The sequence below is a fragment of the Macaca thibetana genome, chromosome 12 (genome assembly GCF_024542745.1).
Source record: "Macaca thibetana thibetana isolate TM-01 chromosome 12, ASM2454274v1, whole genome shotgun sequence".
Taxonomy (NCBI): domain Eukaryota; kingdom Metazoa; phylum Chordata; class Mammalia; order Primates; family Cercopithecidae; genus Macaca; species Macaca thibetana.
The window spans coordinates 104313584-104333562 of NC_065589.1; the positions used below are offsets into that span (position 1 = coordinate 104313584).

The following is a 19979-nucleotide window of genomic DNA, read 5'->3' on the forward strand; positions in this document are numbered from 1 at the left end:
TTGTTGTAGGAACAAAACTGTTAAAGAGAGAATAGAACAGAGGTGCTTCTATAATGAGCGTTGAAGTGGTTGAGGAAATCTATACTGAACAAAAGACCCATTTATCAGTGCCATGAAAATCCTTTGAATTATCACAAAGTTTTTTGCTTGAAATCTTTTATCCTAGTGGATTGATGTAATATGTATATCTCTAAAAGCTAGGTAAAGATTTTTGCACACAATGAGGGGAGATGAAAATGTTTTCCAAAATAAAATTATAAATAGTGATTTCCATTTGGGGGATGAGTCCACCAAGTGTCACTCATTACACCAAGTGTTTTCTTTCTTCATCATTTTATTTAATTACCAGTACACCTCCATGAGCTATATATTATTCCCATTTTACAGATGAAGAAAATAAATTTTAGAAAGTAATAAAGTCAGATGTAGAACCCAAATCTTAATTTAAATTCTGCTTTCTTTCTTTTACACTGGACTGTTTCTACATATGAAATGAAGGTATTCTGTTTAACAAGGCAATGAGTCAACTCCTCTGTGTTGATCACTGAGTTATTTACTACCTAGTAAGACTGGCAATGTCTTCCAAAGGATGGCACACTATGTGATTCAAAGAAGCTCTCCACTTTTTAGTTGCCTGAAAATCATGTATTTATAGATACTGATGAGGATATCGGCCATTTCAAGAGATGGAGGGAGCATCCAAGGATTATCAAAAGATGCTGCTCTTGACTTGGGAGAGAATAACCCAGAGAGGCTGAGACATTCCAGAAAAACACCAACTCTGAAATAAATATGAAAATGTGTGGGTACTGGAGACATGAGGAAGTGAAAAGCAAGGACACCTGATATGGTCTGGCTGTGTCCCCACCCAAGTCTCATCTTGAATTGTAACTCCCATAATTCCCTTGTGTTGTGGGAGGGACCCAAATGGAGATAATAGAATCATGGGTGCAGTTTCTTTCATACTGTTCTCATGATAGTTAATAAGTCTCACAAGATCTGATGGTTTATAAGGGGAAACCTACCCAATGCCTGTACCTACCCAATGCCTGTACCCCCCATTGTATCTAGGAAGTAACTAAGTTGCTTTTGATTTTACAGGTTCATAGGCAAAAGGGGCTTGCTTTGCTTTGTCTTGGATGAGACTTTAGACTGCTGAATTCTGAGTTAACACTGAAATGAATTAAGAATTTGGGGGACTGTTGGGAAGACATGATTGGTTTTGAAATGTGAGAACATGAGATTTGGAGGGGCTAGGTGAAGAATGATATGGTTTGGCTGTGTCCCCTCCCAAATCTCATCTTGAATTGTAGTTCCCACAATTCCCTTGTGTTGTGGGAGAGACCCAGTGGGAGATAGTTGAATCACGGGGGCAGTTTCTTCCATATCATTCTTGTGGTAGTGAATAAGTCTCATAGTTCTGATGGTTTTATAAGGGAAAACCTCTTTTGCTTGACTCTCACTCCCTTTTTGCCTGCTGCCATCCATGTAAGATATGATTTGCTCCTCCTTGCCTTCCACCATGACTGTGAGGCCTCCCCAACCCATGTGAAACTGTGAGTCCATTAAACCTATTTTTCTTCCCAGTCTTAGGTATGTCATTATCAGCAGCATGAAAACAGACTAATAAAACACCATCATAGAATCCCAACTATAAAACTCCTACAAGACTCAGTCTCACAGTTCAGCTGTTTCATATTCACGGAATTATAGGAGGCTAATTATCTCATAACTCATAAAAACCAACATTCCCAAGTTCAGGGGCATGCATTGTCATGGACTTGCCAGAACAGCACCATTTCTATCTATGCTTATTACCTAATATAACTGCCTTTCCGCCTGTCCTCAACTACTGACTTCACCTTCTTCCTGTTTGGTCACACTCCAGATTAAGACTTTAATTACTACTTATGTACTGATAGCCCCTAAATCTACATCCCTGGACCTTGACCAGTTTTCTGATTTGTATCTCCTCATTATACATCTTTATCAAGATGTTTCTGAGCCACTGTGAGCTCAGTTTACCCTATGCTGAATTATCTCCTCTCCTCTTATCTATGCTTACCATATTGCCTCTCTTTGCAAATGGTTCTATCGGCCATCTGAGCACAAAAGCACAAATCTTGGGAATCATTCTGGTTTCAAGCTTTCTTCACCCTATTTACCATACCTCATCAGCCACCAAGTCTTGTTTGTTCTGCCTCTTCATAATCTCTCATCACTACTGTGGTCTCCCTCTGGCTTATTGCTGTTACTTTTGTAACTGGCATTCCCATCTTCAGGATTGCCCTCTCTATTTCACATTCCATCCTTCTACAAGGAGGTATTCATTTTTAAAATTCAGCTCAAGTATACCCTTCTCCCTAAAGCTTTCCCTGGCTTGACCATTTCTTCCTTTTTACCACCTGTCACATTGAATAGTTACTGTGTTTACCTCATCATCTTTCTCTCTAAATTATGAATGAGACAACAGAAATTCAGCCCTATTTATCTTTGTATCCCCAATGTTCAGAATATGACAGTCAGACTCATTGAATTGAATATCTCCAATATAAATACTGCTTCTCAGTGACTTCTGTGCATTCTAGACCTGCCCTTTACAACCACCTCGAATATCTCATTCTTCTTTTTTTGTAACAGAGTCTTCTTCTATCACCCAGACTGGAATGCAGTGGTGGGATCTTGACTCACTACAACCTCCTCCTACCACATTCAAACAATTCTCCTGCCTCAGCCTCCTGAGTAGCTGAGATTACAGGCACCCACCATCGTGCCTGGTTAATTTTTGCATTTTTAGTAGAGACGGTCTTTCACCATGTTGGCCAGACAGGTCTTGAACTACTGACATCAGGTGATCCACCTGCCTTGGCCTCCCAAAGTGCTTGGATTATAGGTGTGAGCCACTGTGCTCAGTCTCATTCTTCTTTTGCTTGACATTTCTTCAAGTATTTACAATGAACATTCACATTTTTCCCTACGTCTTTTCTTTTCCTGGTGTAGTTGCAAATCTTTCCACTATCCCTGACTTTGTTTTCAGGACACTTCCAGATGCTGGTCACCATCTTCAGGAAATAATGTATTACTCAACGTCATCTTTAGAATCAATTCTGAGTATCAGGATGCAGTCTGAGCCCCACGGGCACAGTAGTCTCCTTTGATGGTCCCTTATAGTCTGTACTTACAATGCAGCCAAATGTTGTGAGAGCTTTCTTAGGTGTCATACACCTTGTTATTAATAATTGTAGCTAGAGGACAATTCAACATACAGATATATTTTCACATAAAATGACAATTTCTGAAGAATTTTTCTCTAAGTTTAAGTGCAAGTCTTCACATGTCTCTCCATTCATTTAAATTATTTTCTTCTTGCCTTTCAAGATCCTTTTGGCTCTTTGTTATGTTACCTGAAATATTAACTATCTCTCCTAGTTTTGAGTCACTTGAAGACCTGGTTAATGGCTTTCCTCTAGGTTTACACAGAAATAAAATATTCAGATCTTCATTCAGTCCCTGTTTAAATTCAGATGTTTCTTCTCAATACATGTAACTTCGTATCCATTCTTTCTGAGTTACTCTCAGTTAACAAAGTAGCCTTTTGTTTATCTTGATTTATTTAAATACACTTATCACTAAACCATTCTTTTTTTTTTTTTTTTTTTTTTTTTTTTTTGAGACGGAGTCTCGCTCTGTCGCCCAGGTTGGAGTGCAGTGGCCGGATCTCAGCTCACTGCAAGCTCCGCCGCCCGAGTTTACGCCATTCTCCTGCCTCAGCCTCCCGAGTAGCTGGGACTACAGGTGCCCGCCACCTCGCCCGGCTAGTTTTTTGTATTTTTTAGTAGAGACGGGGTTTCACCGTGTTAGCCAGGATGGTCTTGATCTCCTGACCTTGTGATCCGCCTGTCTCGGCCTCCCAAAGTGCTGGGATTACAGGCTTGAGCCACTGCGCCCGGCCGCACTAAACCATTCTTACTAGGGAATCTCAGAAACTTGTTATTCAATAGAAAGAAGAGCTTCAAGGGAATTTCTCCTTCAGGTCATTTCATTATAGACTATGTAGATATGGGATGGATGTACAAGAAAAACCATACAACACAAATTGCTTCACTAAGTTCACTTTTCTCAAGTGTTCAGAAAAAAAAGAACTATATAAGGCATTTGACGAATTTGTGCATATCAAACAGAACAAGAGTTGCTTTAAGAGGAAGAAGTCACAACAGCTACATGAAAATGAGGGAAATATACTCAATTGCTTAGAAGTTTATTTTATAGAATACCAAATATTTGTAATTTGCCTCTTTTTTTTATTTTAATCTAGAAGTTTTGGCTTTAAGTCAAATGTGCCATAACGTGCTTAATCAGCGCTGGTGAACAGACCTCTAAAAGTGGAATAGAAAGAGTAAGGAATGGAACCAGGAAGAGCCACAGTGTTAAGAATTACTAAGAGCCAGTTATTAGGACTTCAGAGTCATAGGTCAAAGCCACAGATGAGAATCAGAATATTGGCGGGAGAAACATTTAGAAGACCCTAGACAAAGAAGGAGAAGAGAAAAAAACCTTAGGGTGTCTCATAAAGCCTAACAAGTCAGGAGAAGAGCAGATCCAGCACAGCAGAGCTTTGAGGCACAGGAATGAAGCCTCGGCCAACATACCTGAGAGAGCCTGAAATTTCACCTTACTTGGAAGGAAGTGCACAGCCCGAGGCTGACATTGACAGATTTCAGAGGATATCCTCTCCTGAAAAGAATCCCCTCCTTTGCAATCTCACACTTCAGTATTTCTGCTTGTCCTCCTTACCTAACAATGCTGGTGCCTTTTAAAAGGCTCAGATGCATCTTGTACTCTCTTCCAGTGCTGGATGTGTGACCAGTCACCAGGAGAGCTTCCTGATCTTCTCTTCTCTATGACTTTCCATAGGCCAGTTTTCTCCACAGGATTCAAAAAACATCTTTGATTGCCCAAGATGATTACATCCTTAATCACAGAGCCCTCGTTTTGACGCATTATGTATGAGATCAGCAAACTTGCAAAGCAATGTTGTCCATAGTTTCCCATTTTCAACTTGACATACTGGGGATTTAAATCAAGCTATCTTGGAGCAGTAAGCCAGTTCCTTAACCTGTGTTGCCACATTAGTCACTGTTTCGTTATTTCTGTTTCCTCTTAATCCACTTATCCATACACACCTGCCCACCCATAGAAGCCTATGCAGAGATAATTTTCAGATTTTGGCAGACGTGCATGCATATGGATCAAAGGTTGAGGCAATGTATATCTTGTGAATAATGACAGAAACTGCTAGAAACCACTACAAAACTGTCGGGCCCCAAAACATATTATTTCAAAAGAAGGTGACTCTCAGGGATTGTGAGGAAGCTGGACTTGATTAGGGCCATTCTTCTGTCTCCTGCTTGTGCTGGTCCAATGGCCTTACTTGCTATATAAATGAATGCTGATCTTGGGTCCTGGGTCTCCAGTCCTGCCTTTGGGCCCTCCAGTCCTGTCTGCAGGTTGACCTTCCCAGTCTTTAGAAGATCTATCAAGTTTGCTAAAATTGATCATCTTGAGTGTTCACAGATTAAAGCTCAGTGTGGTATTTCCTGGTGAACTTGGAAACTCTGCCCTATCTACCAAGGGATTAGCATTTTTAGCCCAATCGTTATATTAATCACGACTCTTACCTTAAATTGTCAAAGCCCAGAGAGACGATGACAAACAGAGGATTATCTGTGAGTTGCCGCTGTGTTCTTCTCTAGAGGATCTATTTATACATTTGGATTTCCTGGATATCACTGCATTGTCAGCTACTAGATTAGAGCTGGCAAGAGCAGGTACACAATAAAAGCGTACTGCTTAAATTTGACCGAGCTTTTCCTAAATACTATCAGTTTGCTTTCAGTGATTTTTTTTCTAACAAGAACACAGCAATACTGAACTCATAGTCATTTATTTATTCAACAGATATTCCATAGCCTCTTATTATGAGCACATAGAGCACATCCTATGCAGGGTGAACAAAGGAAAAGTGTTTCCTGTTCTAAAAAAGCAAACAGCACAATGGAGGCAGCAGAAACTGAATAAATAAAAAGCAATAAATAATTATAAATATTTAGGGAAGCTCTGAGGCAGAGGAACAGAGACCTGTAAGACAGTGAAAGGGGACACCTCACATTGGCAGTCAGAGGAGGCCTGTCCAAGGAGGTGATGTTTAAGGCAAAATGTGAAGAATGAGAATAAAGGGCATGGGAAGAGGATACCAGGGAGAGCAAAGAGCCTCTGTGAAGACCCAAGATGGTGTTATAGTTAGCTATTGCTGCATTACAAACCACTCCAGACCCAGTGGCGTAAAACAGCAACCAATTTGTTGTGCTCATGGGTTTTGTGGTCAGGAATTGGGACAGAATGCAAGAGAAATGGCTTTTGTCTGTTTCACATTGTACAGAGCATCCACTGAGAAGACAGACTTTTAACATCTGCATAACTTGGAAGGCAAGGGACTGAAATCATCTAGAGTTATCAGATCTTTGCTCATGTCTGGCTCTTGTGCTAGCATGGTTTGAAGGCTAGGCTCAACTGGGGCCATCAACCTGAGCATCTATACAAATGGTCTCTGCCCTGGGCTACCTCATAGCATGGTGCCTCAGGGTAGTTATATTTCTTACCAAGCAGCTCAGGGCTTCAAGAGTAAATAATATATGATGCCTGACCATTTATAACCTTGCCTCAGAAGTGCTATGGGCTGAATAGTGCCCCCATAATTCATATTTTGAAGTCCTAACCTCCAGGACCTCAAAATGTGACCATATTTGGAGATAGAACCTTTAAAAAGGTAATTTAGGGTCAGGTACAAAGGCTCACACCTATAATCCCAATTACTTGGAAGGCTCTGACTGGAGGATCACTTGAGGCCAGGAGTTGAAGGCTGCAGTAAGCTATGATTGCACCACTGCATTCCAGCCTAGGTGACAGACGAAAACTTTGTCTCTCTTTAGAAAAGAAAAAGGCGGGGAAGGGGGAACCTAGGTTAAAAAGTCGTGTGTCATATGGGCAGGCCCTAGTCCAGTATGACTAGTGTTCTTGTAAGAGGAAGCAATTATGACACAGACAATACAGACCAAGGGATGACCATACGGAGGACATGGCAAAAAGATGGCCATCTGCAAGCCAAGGAGAGAGGGCTCAGAAGAAACCAAACCTACTGACACGTTGATCTTGGACATTTAACTTCTAGGACTGTGAGACAATAACTGTCCGTTGTTTAAGCCTCGCAGTCTGTGGTATTTGTTACAGCTGCCCGAGCAGACAAATACATCCATGTAACATCACTTCAGAAGCACGCTATTGACCAAAGAAGTCATAAACCCACATAGATTGAAACAGGGGAATCATAAGCCCTTCAAGAGAGGAGTGTCAAAAGATACAGGGCCATGTTTGAAAGCTGCAGTATGTTGGAAGGAGCTTGGCAGCTTGTGAAACTAAAAGGCCAACGTAGCTCAGACATGGTGTGCTTCCATGGAACGTGTGCTGCTGTGGAAAGAAGTAATGTTAAGAGGGCAGGCAGAGATTCATGATGTGAGAACATTTTGGCCATAGCAAAAAATTCAGATTGTGTTCTAAATGCAGCAGGAAGATTTTAGAAGGCTAAATAGGAAAGCAACATTTTTATTTCGATTTTTTAAAGGCACTGTATTAGTCCATTCTCACACTGCTATAAGGACATACCCAAGACTGGGTAATTTATAAAGGAAAGAGGTTTAATTGCCTCACAGTTTCATAGGGCTGGGGAGGCCTCAGGAAACTTACAATCAAGGTGGAAGGGGAAGCAAACACATCCTTCTTCATAAGGTAGCATGAGAGAGAAGAATGAGAGCCCAGTAAAGGGGGAAACCCCTTATAAAACCATCAGATCTCATGAGGAGTTTCTCACTATTATGAGAATAGCATGAGGGAAACCACCCCCATGATTCAATTACCTCCTACTGGGTCCCTCCTACGACATGTGGGGATTATGGGAACTACAATTCAAGATGAGATTTGGGTGGGGACACAACCAAACCATATCAGGCACTAACGCTGTTGAGGAGAAGGAGACAGTGGGAAGCTGAGTGGACGCTTAGGAGGCTAACTGAGCAATTTGGGTGAACAAACTTGTTGGCCTGGCTAAAGGTAGTGGCAGTGAAAATAAAGTCATTGGTGGATACCAAATAGGGCTTGAAGGCAAAATTGACAAGGCTTGATGAAGAATTGAATGTGAATACGGAGGGAATTGAAGGTATGAAGGATCACTACTGGGCTTCTGGCTTGAGAAACTCATGGTATTATTTACTGGGGTGAGAAAAACTCGAGAAAATACAGATTGGGACAGGAAGAGTAATGTAGATCAAAAGATGTTTTTTTGGACAGGTAAGAACTTTTGAACTTTCCTCAAATGGAGTTTAGCAAATCTCCCCTCAAATACTAAACCAGAGATAGAAAAGGCCCTTTTATTAGTACTGACATTTTTCCATTAGGAAAGGGAAGTAGAAATAAATTATCTGGAAGCATCAAAGACAAAAGAAACTTACCTCCAAGTCTTCTAAGCCCTCGACTTTCTCCCCTCATTTAAAGGTATAGACTTAGTATGCAAACATGTACTGAAAACTGTGCTTCTAATGAAAAAGCAAAAAGACAGACTTGTTTGACTACCTATCTCATTTTATAAAAGAAGAAATGTCACTTCTTTTAAGCAACAAGTAAATCCAATTTGTCCAAGAAAATACCTAGGGAGATATTAGAACACTTTTTACTTCTAGAAAAGAATAGAACTATAAGCAGAATTCAATATCAACCTCACTTTTTAAGAAAAGGAAATACATTTGATTTTTAAGACAATAGGAATAACTTATTCTCTAATGAAATAATTGGCAAAACTTCAGGAGAATTCTGAATAGCTTGGGAGAATGGAACCATACATTGTAATCTATGACTTTCTCCAGAAAAACTTGTCTAATAATTGGGCTAATATATATGAAAAGAAATAGAAGCAAAGTCCTAATCTATTTGACCCCAGAAAATTGATTTGATTCCTAAGAGACCTTATTAAGGTTTAAGGCTGTAGTGTACCAGGAAGTAGTGTAAGCCCTTAGCAAAACTTTGACTGTGTTTGCATGATTCCCAACATTTAGACTAGACGATGAAAACAGAAGTCATGAAAATACTTTGTAAGGGCACATCTGGATGTTTAACTGATCTATGCCATTTTTATCTATAATTTTTGCTTTATTTATTATGCATAGCTTGCTGTCTACATAATGTCAAACATTTTTATCAGAGAATGAATGCATCTACATTGATGTTCTCGCAGTATTTTCATACAGGAATTTTAAAAACTACAGGGCACATTTATAAGCATTATTGATGCCTTAAGGAAGAATGTGTTTCAGGTAAAAAGTCTTCTGTTTGACTGCCAGTAGAGTAAGCACCCTCTTATTATGAAAATAATAGCTAACATTTATCGAGATCTTTCTATATGACAAGTCCTATGCCAAATCATTTAAATACCTATTCTTAATCCAAATCATCCTTATCAGACACATGTTATTGTTATATATGGAAGATGGAAAACTCAGTTTTAGAGATTATATTAGTCTTTTAAGGCTGCCATAAGAAAAGCCACATACTAAGTGGCTTAAACAAACAAAAATGTATTTTCTCACAGTTCTGGATGTTGAAAGTCCAAAATCAGAGTCCTGGTAGGGTTGATTTCTGGTGAAGCCTCCTTCTTTGGCTTACAAGTGGCCATCTTCTCCCTGTGTCTTCATATGATCCTCTGCATGCTCAAAGACAGAGAGAGAGAGGAGACAGAGAGAGAGAGAGAGAGAGAGAAAGAAGAGAGACAGAGAGAGAGAGAAAGATAGATAGATAGAGAGAGAGAGAGAGAGAGCACTCTGGTGTCTTCTTCTCTTAAGACCTTATTTAACCTCTTAATTATTTCCTTAAGGGCTGTGTCTTCAAACACAGTCACATTGAGGGCAAGGGCTTCAATACAGGAATTTGGAGGGAACACAGTGTAGTCCATAGCAGAGATATGAAACTTACCCAAGGTCACATACCTAGGAAATATGGGAGCCAGGACTGGAACCCTGGCAGCCTGACACTAGAACATCAAGCCTCCAACTACTTTATGTTTTCATTCATGGAGTAATGTCTGCCTTTGTCTTCTCAAAGATTGGCAAGGTTCACACACACACACATGAAAATAAGAGTTAATAAAGTGGGCACACATTTATTTTGGTCAAATAATATGAAAACATGTCTCATTAAGCTGGATTTTATTAAAATTAAAAATGCTTTGTAAAACACAGTGTCAAGAAAAGGAGAAGACAAGCCACAGACTGGGAGAAAATGTTTGCAAAACACAACCCCTACCCTGCCCAATAGAGGATTATTATCCAGAACCAGAATACACAAAGAATTTATAAAATTCAATAATAGGAAAACAAACAACCAGATTTTTTGTTTTTGAGTTAAACTATGTTTTATTCATCTTGGTGCAAAGTAGATCACATATGGTAGGTACTCAAAGTTTACAGAGTGAACAAAAACAAGAATGTTAAATGAATACTCTAGGTGATGAGGAATAAAATAAACTAATATTTGATAGCTGTTTATCTTTTGTAAAACACTTTTGAATAGATGATCCACACCCTTTTTATTACAAGGAATTGTGAACTCAGTTGAGTGACCATTAATTACTAAATCCCTTTCAAAAAAGAGAGTGCTAAAGCTCAAAAAATTTAAGCAAAAGTGCAAGATTAAAAGTTGAAAAACAGGTCTTGTTCCATTACCACAGCACCAAATTCTCCTTTTTTAAAATAACCTCAGGTGCCTCAGTAAAACACATACTAAGTAATTCAAACAAAAATGTGTTCAACATAAAACAGTGGTTGAAAATGTTATTTAGAAATACTTTTAGTTTCTGACAGTAAACTGCATGGTACTTGAAAATCTTTTGTAAGAACTTAATTATATTATAATTTTTAAAATATAGTTGCTATACATTAAATTTTTTTTTATTATACTTTGAGTTCTAGGGTACATGTGCATAACGTGCAGGTTTGTTACATATGTATACTTGTGCCATGTTGGTGTGCTGCACCCATCAACTCGTCAGCACCCATCAACTCGTCATTTACATCAGGTATAACTCCCAATGCAATCCCTCCCCCCTCCCCCCCTCCCCACGATAGGCCCCAGTGTGTGATGTTCCCCTTCCCAAGTCCAAGTGATCTCATTGTTCAGTTCCCACCTATGAGTGAGAACATGCGGTGTTTGGCTTTCTGTTCTTGCGATAGTTTGCTAAGAATGATGGTTTCCAGCTGCATCCATGTCCCTACAAAGGACACAAACTCATCCTTTTTTATGGCTGCATAGTATTCCATGGTGTATATGTGCCACATTTTCTTAATCCAGTCTGTCACTGATGGACATTTGGGTTGATTCCAAGTCTTTGCTATTGTGAATAGTGCCGCAATAAACATACGTGTGCATGTGTCTTTATAGCAGCATGATTTATAATCCTTTGGGTATATACCCAGTAATGGGATGGCTGGGTCATATGGTACATCTAGGTCTAGATCCTTGAGGAATCGCCATACTGTTTTCCATAATGACAACCAGATTTTAATGTGAGCCAAAGACCTTAACAGACGCCTCACCAAAGAAGATAGGCAGATGGTAAATAAGTATATGAAAAGATGCTCCACACCATATGTCATTAGGAAATTGCAAATTAAAAAACAAAAAACAGTGAGATAGCACTCGTACCTATTAGAATGGCCATAATCCAAAATGCTGACACAAAATCCTGGCAAGAATGTTGAACAATAGGAATTTTCATTCTTTGCTGGGGGGATGCAAAATGGTATAGCCACTCTGAAGACAGTCTGGCAACCGTGCTCCTTGATATTTATCCAGATGAGTTGAAAACTTATGTGCACACAAAAACCTGAGCATGGATTCAGCTTTATTCATAATTGCCCAAACTCAGAAGCAATCAAGATGTCCTTTGGTGGGTGAGTGGATAAATAAACTGTGGTACACCCAGACAATGGAATATTATTCAGCACTTAAAAAAAAATGAACCATCAAGTTATGAAAAGACTTGGAAGAACCTTAATTGCATATTACTAAGTGAAAGAGCCAATCTGAAAAAGACTACATTCTACTATATGATTCCAACTATACAGCATCTAGAAAATGCATGTGAAAAGATCATTGGCTGCCTGGGGTGAGCAAGGAGGGAGGGATGAATAGACAGAGGACAGTGGATTTATAAGGCAGTGAAACTCTTCTGTATGATACTATAATGGTGGATACATGTTACTATACGTTTGTCCAAAACCATAGAATATACAATACCAGAAGTAAACCCTAATGTTCACTCTAATAAATGCTGTGAACTTCAGGTGATAATGATGTGTCAATGTAGGGTCATCTAGTGTAACAAATGTACCACTGTGGTGCAGGAAGCTGACAATGGGGGAGGCTGTGCATGTGTGGGAGAAACCTCTGTGCTTGCTGCTCAATGTTGCTGTAAACTCAAAATTGCTCTATAAAATAAAGCCTATTTAAAACAAAACAAAACAAAACAAAAACACACAACTCATTGACTCAACTGATAAAATTTGGCCTTTGGTGCTATGTTGGAGGGTGTGTGTGGAGGTGTGTGTGTGTTTATTTTTTTACTTTTTTCCAAAAAGATGCAAATTAAGCAATTTAGTTCACTATAGACTGAATATTTTTAATCTCTAGAAATCCTAAGGAAAGTATAGTAACACAATTTCTGCATCTTGGTTAACAACCTAAGAGGAAATAAATCAACATTATATTAATTAAACTCTAAGTTGGCAGGCCGACCCGGTGGCTCACGCCTGTAATCCCAGCACTTTGGGAGGCTGAGGCAGGCAGATCACTTCAGGTCAGGAGTTTGAAACCAGCCTGGCCAATGTGGTGAAACCCCATCTCTACTAAAAATACCAAAAAATTAGCTGGGCATGGTGGCAGGTGCCTGTAATCCCAGCTACTCAGAAGGCTGAGGCAGGCGAATTGCTTGAACCTGGGAGGTGGAGGTTGCAGTGAGCTGAGACTGTGCCACTGCACTCCAGCCTGGGCAACAAAAGCAGGACTCCATCTTGAAACAAAAACAAACAAAACAAAAAGCCTCTAAGTTGGCCACACTTTGGGAGGTGTTATGAATGCTGAAGAGAAAAAGTCAGTATGCAAAAACCTAGAGTATCCAGATATAGTCAAGGCATTGCAGCACAGAGACAAATTCTTACATCCTGAAACAAGAATATAAATGGAGATCATATGAATGACATTACTGGAACAATGATAATACTTACCTGTGCGTTTGAAAATTCTTTACACACAGTAAATGGGTTTTTTTTTATGCAGGGGAAAATAAGCACAGGGAGACTGTCAGAGAAAGCCACTGATCATTGAAGCTGGAAAACATAATTCCTTGTCAGAAGATGATTTTGAAATACAAAGAACAATTATATGCATAGTTTGGTGGGATGAATATAGGATAAACTTAAGAATAAAAATCAGTGCATCTACATTGCCAAATATTATGCAACATAAGTCTACAACATCTTTTTGTCCCAACCTTGAATTAAAACTGTGAAGAAAGCGGTTTCGTTCATGAAACAAAACGTCATGATTTTAGTTTCTGTTAATGAATTACTTGCCTTTAAGCCAAAAATTATTTATCGAATCCGACACTCATGTGAGAAATCCCAACTTTATGGATTCACCTCCCTTCTCAATCCTTCCCCAAGAAGCTCACATCTATTACAGATTGGGATAGATCTGAGTAAAATGCACTGGAAGGGAAGATCTGGGTTCAGATGGTAGATAAATGTATAAGTTTGTCTTATCTGTTTTGGAATGCAAGCTCAGTGTCCATTTAACATAAAGCATCAGCTGAAAAAGTTAAACATCAACCACTTTGTAAATATTTGTAATGCATTACTTCAATAACTGCACATTTTAAAACTCACAGAGGATTAAAGTAGTATAGTGGGATAAAGTATTCAAATAACTAACTGTCCTCCTAACTCTTCTATGAAGTAAACAATCTGTGTTTATATTTGAGACTACATTTAAAAGCAAATATAGATTTGTTTTAATCGTACTATGTTTTGGTTCATCTTTCTCACTGTTCCCATGTGTTAATGTAGAAAATACTCAGTTGTCCATAATTCTGGAGCACCAGAATAAGTGAGAGCTCAGTGGCAATCACAGCACACAGCAAATGCCACCACTGGCATAGCCTCTTCCACTCACAGACTAATTTTCAACTGTGCATAATGCTATTTATTGTGTATGAGTGCCTAGTTTCAAAGAGAGCATGGAGCATAAAGCATGTTGCAGAATAAGCACTCTGTTACTGTCTGTTTAATTAACTAATTGATTAATAACATTTATCTTCTTGAGCTACTAACAGACTAATTTGGACAAGACACATACACACAATTATGAGGAGTAGAGTTTAACTGTTTCACCACATCTCCTTTGCACTGAAGTAATCATATATTATGAGGTATTCAGTGTCGTCAACACCCTGTGAGGCTATACTTTTCTTAAAGGAAGAAATAATAAATAGTTCCAGGGAAAAAATGGTTAGGATGAAAAGAACAGGCATACAGCAGTGAACAATGACCTGCTGCGCTCTGCCCCCACAAGGGGATTAGGCTATTTGCAACGTTTGTAAGCACACAAGCATGCACACACACACATACAATCACCCCATTCGACAGCAGTGGTTTGGTGATCAGACCTGAGTTCATTACTTCCCATAGCCTCATCACATCCTACAGCCTCTGAAGACATGATACTGATTGGCAGAAAACAGAGTCATGCTAAATGGATGCAACATTCCCTAAAGTTGATAGAATGTTCTACTACAACTCTTCTGTATAAAAGTATTGAGAAACCATGACATGCCTTTGCAGGGACATGGATGGAGCTGGAACTAACAAGGAACAGAAAGACAAATACCACATGCTTTCACTTATAAGTGGGAACTAAATGGTAAGCACACATGGACACGTAGAGGGGAACAACACCCACTGAGGCCTTTCAGAGAGTGCAAGGTGGGAGGAGTAAGAGGATCAGGAAAAATAACTAATGGATACTAGGCTTAATACCTGGGTGATGAAATAATCTGTACAATAAATCCCCATGACACAAGCGTATCTATGTAACAAACCTGCACATGTACCTCTGAACTTAAAATAAAAGTTAAAAACAAGAAAACAGAACTTATGACCTGAATGGTTTAGGAGCAATGGTGAAATGATCTGGGGGAAGTCAGTGTAAAATACCAGTCAGCAATGGAGACTGTGCTGGGAGGAAGGCTAGGGGAGGCCAAAAAGCCTGGGATCCGTGGCAGCTCAGCTGCACCCTGCTGTCATGAAGTAACAGCTGCGAGGTGTGGGCGAGTGGCCCAGCTTCTCTCCAGCACCACCTCTGAGAAGCGGAAATAATGATACTCCACCTACAATGGTACTGTAACAATTCCATTGAGTACCAGGGTCCTGTCAGGAGGCGGGGTCCAACACATGTCAGTTTCCGTTTATGAAGTAAAGCCAGGGGGCCTGTGAGATGCCCACCGTAGAAAAGACAAGGCCCAGCGTTCCACATGGAGATAGAGCTTGGGAAAGTAGGGCGTTAGGAAGAACCAAGGCTGCTCCCCTCACAGTTGGCTTAACATAAAAACTTCACTCGGAGAAGAGCGGCCTCATGGCGTAATCATTGAGAACTAGATTTCAGGGAGAGGTTTGAGCCAAATGGGCTGATTTTTTTCCCTCAAATGCCAAGTATTCTGCTAAATACACTCAACCATGATTTTCATTCATTTTCCAGTATGTATAATCTTCAATGAATTTTTCTAAAATTTCTCCCTCCTGGAACTAAATCCTCTGCCACTGCTGTTTGCTTTTCAAGGCTTCATTAAAGTTCCTTGGATGAGGGCTTTGAGCTTTGAGAAATGCACCCGGTTTGTTTGTCTGCTCGCTTTGCTTGCTTGTCTGTTTGTGTTGCTTAGCTTTGCTTTAATGTGAAACCCTACAATAAATCTCCTCAGTCTTGTTGTGGGAAAGAAAATATCTTGTCTCAAGCAGTTTTTGCCTTTGCTTGCCCTGGTGATAGACATAAAATAATGTGGTACTTAACCTTTTTGTTTTTGTTCACCCAGAAAACAAGTAGACAAGGACACAGGAGGCAATAGGCAATAGCTGAAAAATCACCCAGTACCACTGTTGACCAGATTCTGCATACGCTGAGCACTTGCAGAGGCCTGAGCTACAGAGGCCAAATAACCTCAAAGAAAGGTGGAAAGAGCTGAGTAATTTTAAGTGACTGTAGGCAGTTTATTTACTTTGTTTTATTCTTACAAGACCAGCCAAAATCTCTTGAGCAAAGATCACACCTTGGCAATCCATCAGCACATGCTATCAGCACCACCTTCTAAACGTTGTCTAGAATATAACCACCGCACAGCACTTCCACCTACTAGCCTAGAGTTGGGCCTTCTACACTGTTCAGCTGGAGTCTGAACATTGCAGGAACTCCTTAACTATTGGAGGATCTCTCCTCCCACTGCCCCCTACAGTCTGCACTCAACACTGCAGTCCTAGGAATCCTCAAGCTAGTTAGAGGGTGCCTCTGTTCTGCCCAGGACAGCTTCCTGTTCCTCTGGTCAGTTAGAGGAGATCCTGGCCTGGATGCTTGCCCATGCTTACTGGGTGAGTCTTCATGCTGTCCTGACCAGGCTCCACTCCAACCACACGTATTTCCTTGATTTTTCCTTCCCCCAAGCCCAGCTTTCTTCTGCCTTAGGGCATTTGCATTTGCTGTTTTCTAGGCATTGAATTCTTTTTCCAAAATGTGTTCAAAGCTTATTTTCTCACTTTCTGCAAGTGTGTGTTTAAATATGACCTTCTCACGGATGCCTTTCTTGACCACCTTAAATAAAAAAACAGTTCTCAGTTACTCTGTATCCTCTTACTCACTTTGCTCTTTACCACCAGTAGCATTCTTTAATATGTGTTTGTTTATTGTTGTCCCGTCTACTTCTACTAGTGAATTTCATGAGAGAGACACTAGCAGATGAGACTGACTTTCTGAGAGAAATTAATTTACCTACCTATAGCATAAGTAGAGCAGCTAGCATTCAACCCTCAGTCTGACTGTCTGTAAGCTGTGCTCTTTCTACTGAATCAAGCAACTGACTTTGAAGCAAAAATAGCCATGCTCCATCCATTGCTATTGTAGATCTGCAAATTCAATAAAGACAGAATACTCAAAGCACACTGCACTTTCATATCTACCTGCTGCATCTAAACCCTGCAAACTTACAGGCATTATCCCACTTGCTAACAAGGTTACTCAGCCTGGGGAAGTTTAAAGCTTTATCAGTTTTAGGTTTGCCAAGAGAGAGAAGAAAGGTAAGAAAGCGAGGCTGAGCCTAGCAAGGGCAATTCTTTAACTCCCATAATTTGTGTCTCCTCTGTAGCTATTAAACATATTCTTTTTCTAAATTAATTATTTCCCTACATATATCATATCTCTTCCATTGTGACTTAAAAAATAAAATAAAATGATCCTCCTGCCTATAGTTTTATCACACAGCCCTACCTCCAAATTCCTCCAGTACACCCTCCATACTCTTGTCAGGAGGGTCTTTATAAAACATGAATCTTATTATTTTGCTCCATTAAAAAAAAAACTTCTATAATACAAAATCATGATTTCATGATGTAGCATATAGACTCTTTCTAATTGAATTCCTGTGTTCCTCTCAGCCTTCTGGCTGGCTCAGCTTTCCCCACCTCTGGCAACTTTTTCTTTTTTTTTTTTTTTCAGACAGAGTCTCAGTCTGTTTCCAGGCTAGAGCGCAGTGGTGCAATCTCAGTTCACTGAAACCTCCACCTCCTGGGTTCAAGTGATTCTTCTGCCTCAGTTTCCTAAGTAGCTAAGATTACAGGCGCACGCCACCACATCCGGATAATTTTTGCATTTTTAATAGAGATGGGGTTTCACCATTTTGGTCAGGATGGTCTCGAACTCCTGACCTCATGATCCACCCACCTCGGCCTCCCAAAGTGCTGGGATTACAGGCCTGAGCCACCACATTCAGCCCCTCTGACAACTTTTAATTTCACAATACAGAAGTATTTAATAATGCCCTGCATGCATCCTTCAGTTTCACATTTACACTCTTTCTTCTACTTCAGGCACTCTTAAATACTACCTTCTCTGCCCTATTTCCATCTGTTTTGCATTTTGGTCTATCATTAATATCTAGCATCTCTTGAGAGCCTCCAATGTGTCAGACTTTGTCCAAGGGGCTTTGTATCTGGTTTAATGTTCACAGCAGCTCTACTCAGAAGCATTTATCTATGTTTTACAGATAAAGGGATTAAAGCTCAGAGACCCCAAGATCCTATAACTAGAAAATGGGAGAACAGGGATCTGAACCACATTTTCTTGCCACAGTGCCAGTGCGTGTGGAGCCAGCCCCCTGTGCTGCAGCCGCTCCTCTGCACCCAGGATTATAGCTCCTCCAAAGAGCTGCATGCTCCTCACTGTCAGAGCCTTTTCTCTCTCTTTGTAGCTGCAGTGCCTCAGTGACCTGGTCATCCATTTTACAGTTACATAAATAGATTTAATTTATGACTGTCAATTATGTCTTCACACCAACAGTCCTGGGGCAGTCAGCCCTCACTCTTGACTGCTTGGCCTTGCCTCTCACCACCCCTTCAGAGCTGCCGAAGAAATGCCTGCTCTTCACCGAAGTTTGTTTGTTCAGTTTATAATGACCCTGGTTAGTGAACACTGCTGTCTGTAAAGACTCATGTTTCATCATGGCCTTCCTATGAGAAAGTTTACAAGCATACTTGTTTTCTGTTACTGAGGATTGAATGTAGGAAGACAAAATTCTCTCCCAGTCATTGCTTTTGTTCTCCGTACCATCAGTACAAGACCTGCTTTGCATTGTCCTTCCAGTGGTGGTGATTGACCTCTGCTGATCATAGCCTCTGTTTCATTTATTTATTTATTTATTTATTTTTAACCATAAAACTGCATGTTTCATCGAATCCCAGAACATTTCAATAGATTTATTTTTTATGCTGGATTGAATGATTTGAGACTTCATATGGAAAAATAAATGCAAGAATTCCCAAGAATGTATGAGGGAAAAAGAATAATGAGTTAGTACATGTAGTACCATATATTGAAATTTGCTTTAAAGTTAATGTAATAATTTTTTTATAGAAAGCTATTTGCACAAGAAAAAGCATATAGGGAAGTGGAAGAGAATCAAACCAAGAAACACATATAAGTACATGTGGGATGTTGCAATATGAAAATGAGAGAGTTTCAATTCCATGGGAAATAGTTTAATAAATAATACTCGCATTATTTGGCTATGATAAAAATAAAGACTAATTTTAATAATACATTTAAACATTCAAAATTTTGTGGTTTTTGAGGGGATGCGATCTTGCCGTGTTACTCAGACTCCAGACTGGTCTCGAACTCCTAGGCTCAAGTGATCTTCCCACCTCGGCCTCCCAAAGTGCTGGGATTACGGGCATGAGCCATAGCCTCCAGCCCATTTAACGTTTTCAATGAAGAAAGTAACATTATATATTCATATAATTGCTTTTTTTACTTTTTAAGAAAATTACCTTTGTAATTAAAAAGTATGAAAGTTATTTAAAAGTAATATTTACATACTATGTATTATATTTACTTATTACAAATGGTAAAACAATTCAAAAGTTTAAAAAGTAAATTCCAAAAGACTGCTTTCCTCCCCTCAATCTATAGCTTCTCCTTTCTGATATTTTTAAATGCGTTTACTTATATACGTGCACACAGACATATAAAGAATTTTCTTACCTTAATAGGGATGATACTCTATTTTG

General features: G+C 39.6%; 2 protein-coding genes across 2 annotated transcripts in view; both read left to right on the top strand.

Moving 5' to 3' along the window:
• HNMT (histamine N-methyltransferase) overlaps window positions 1–19979 on the top strand; it is a 1236603-nt gene that overhangs the window by 305017 nt on the left and 911607 nt on the right. The window lies entirely within an intron of this gene.
• Window positions 1–19979, top strand: part of NXPH2 (neurexophilin 2) — a 112400-nt gene that overhangs the window by 43795 nt on the left and 48626 nt on the right. The window lies entirely within an intron of this gene.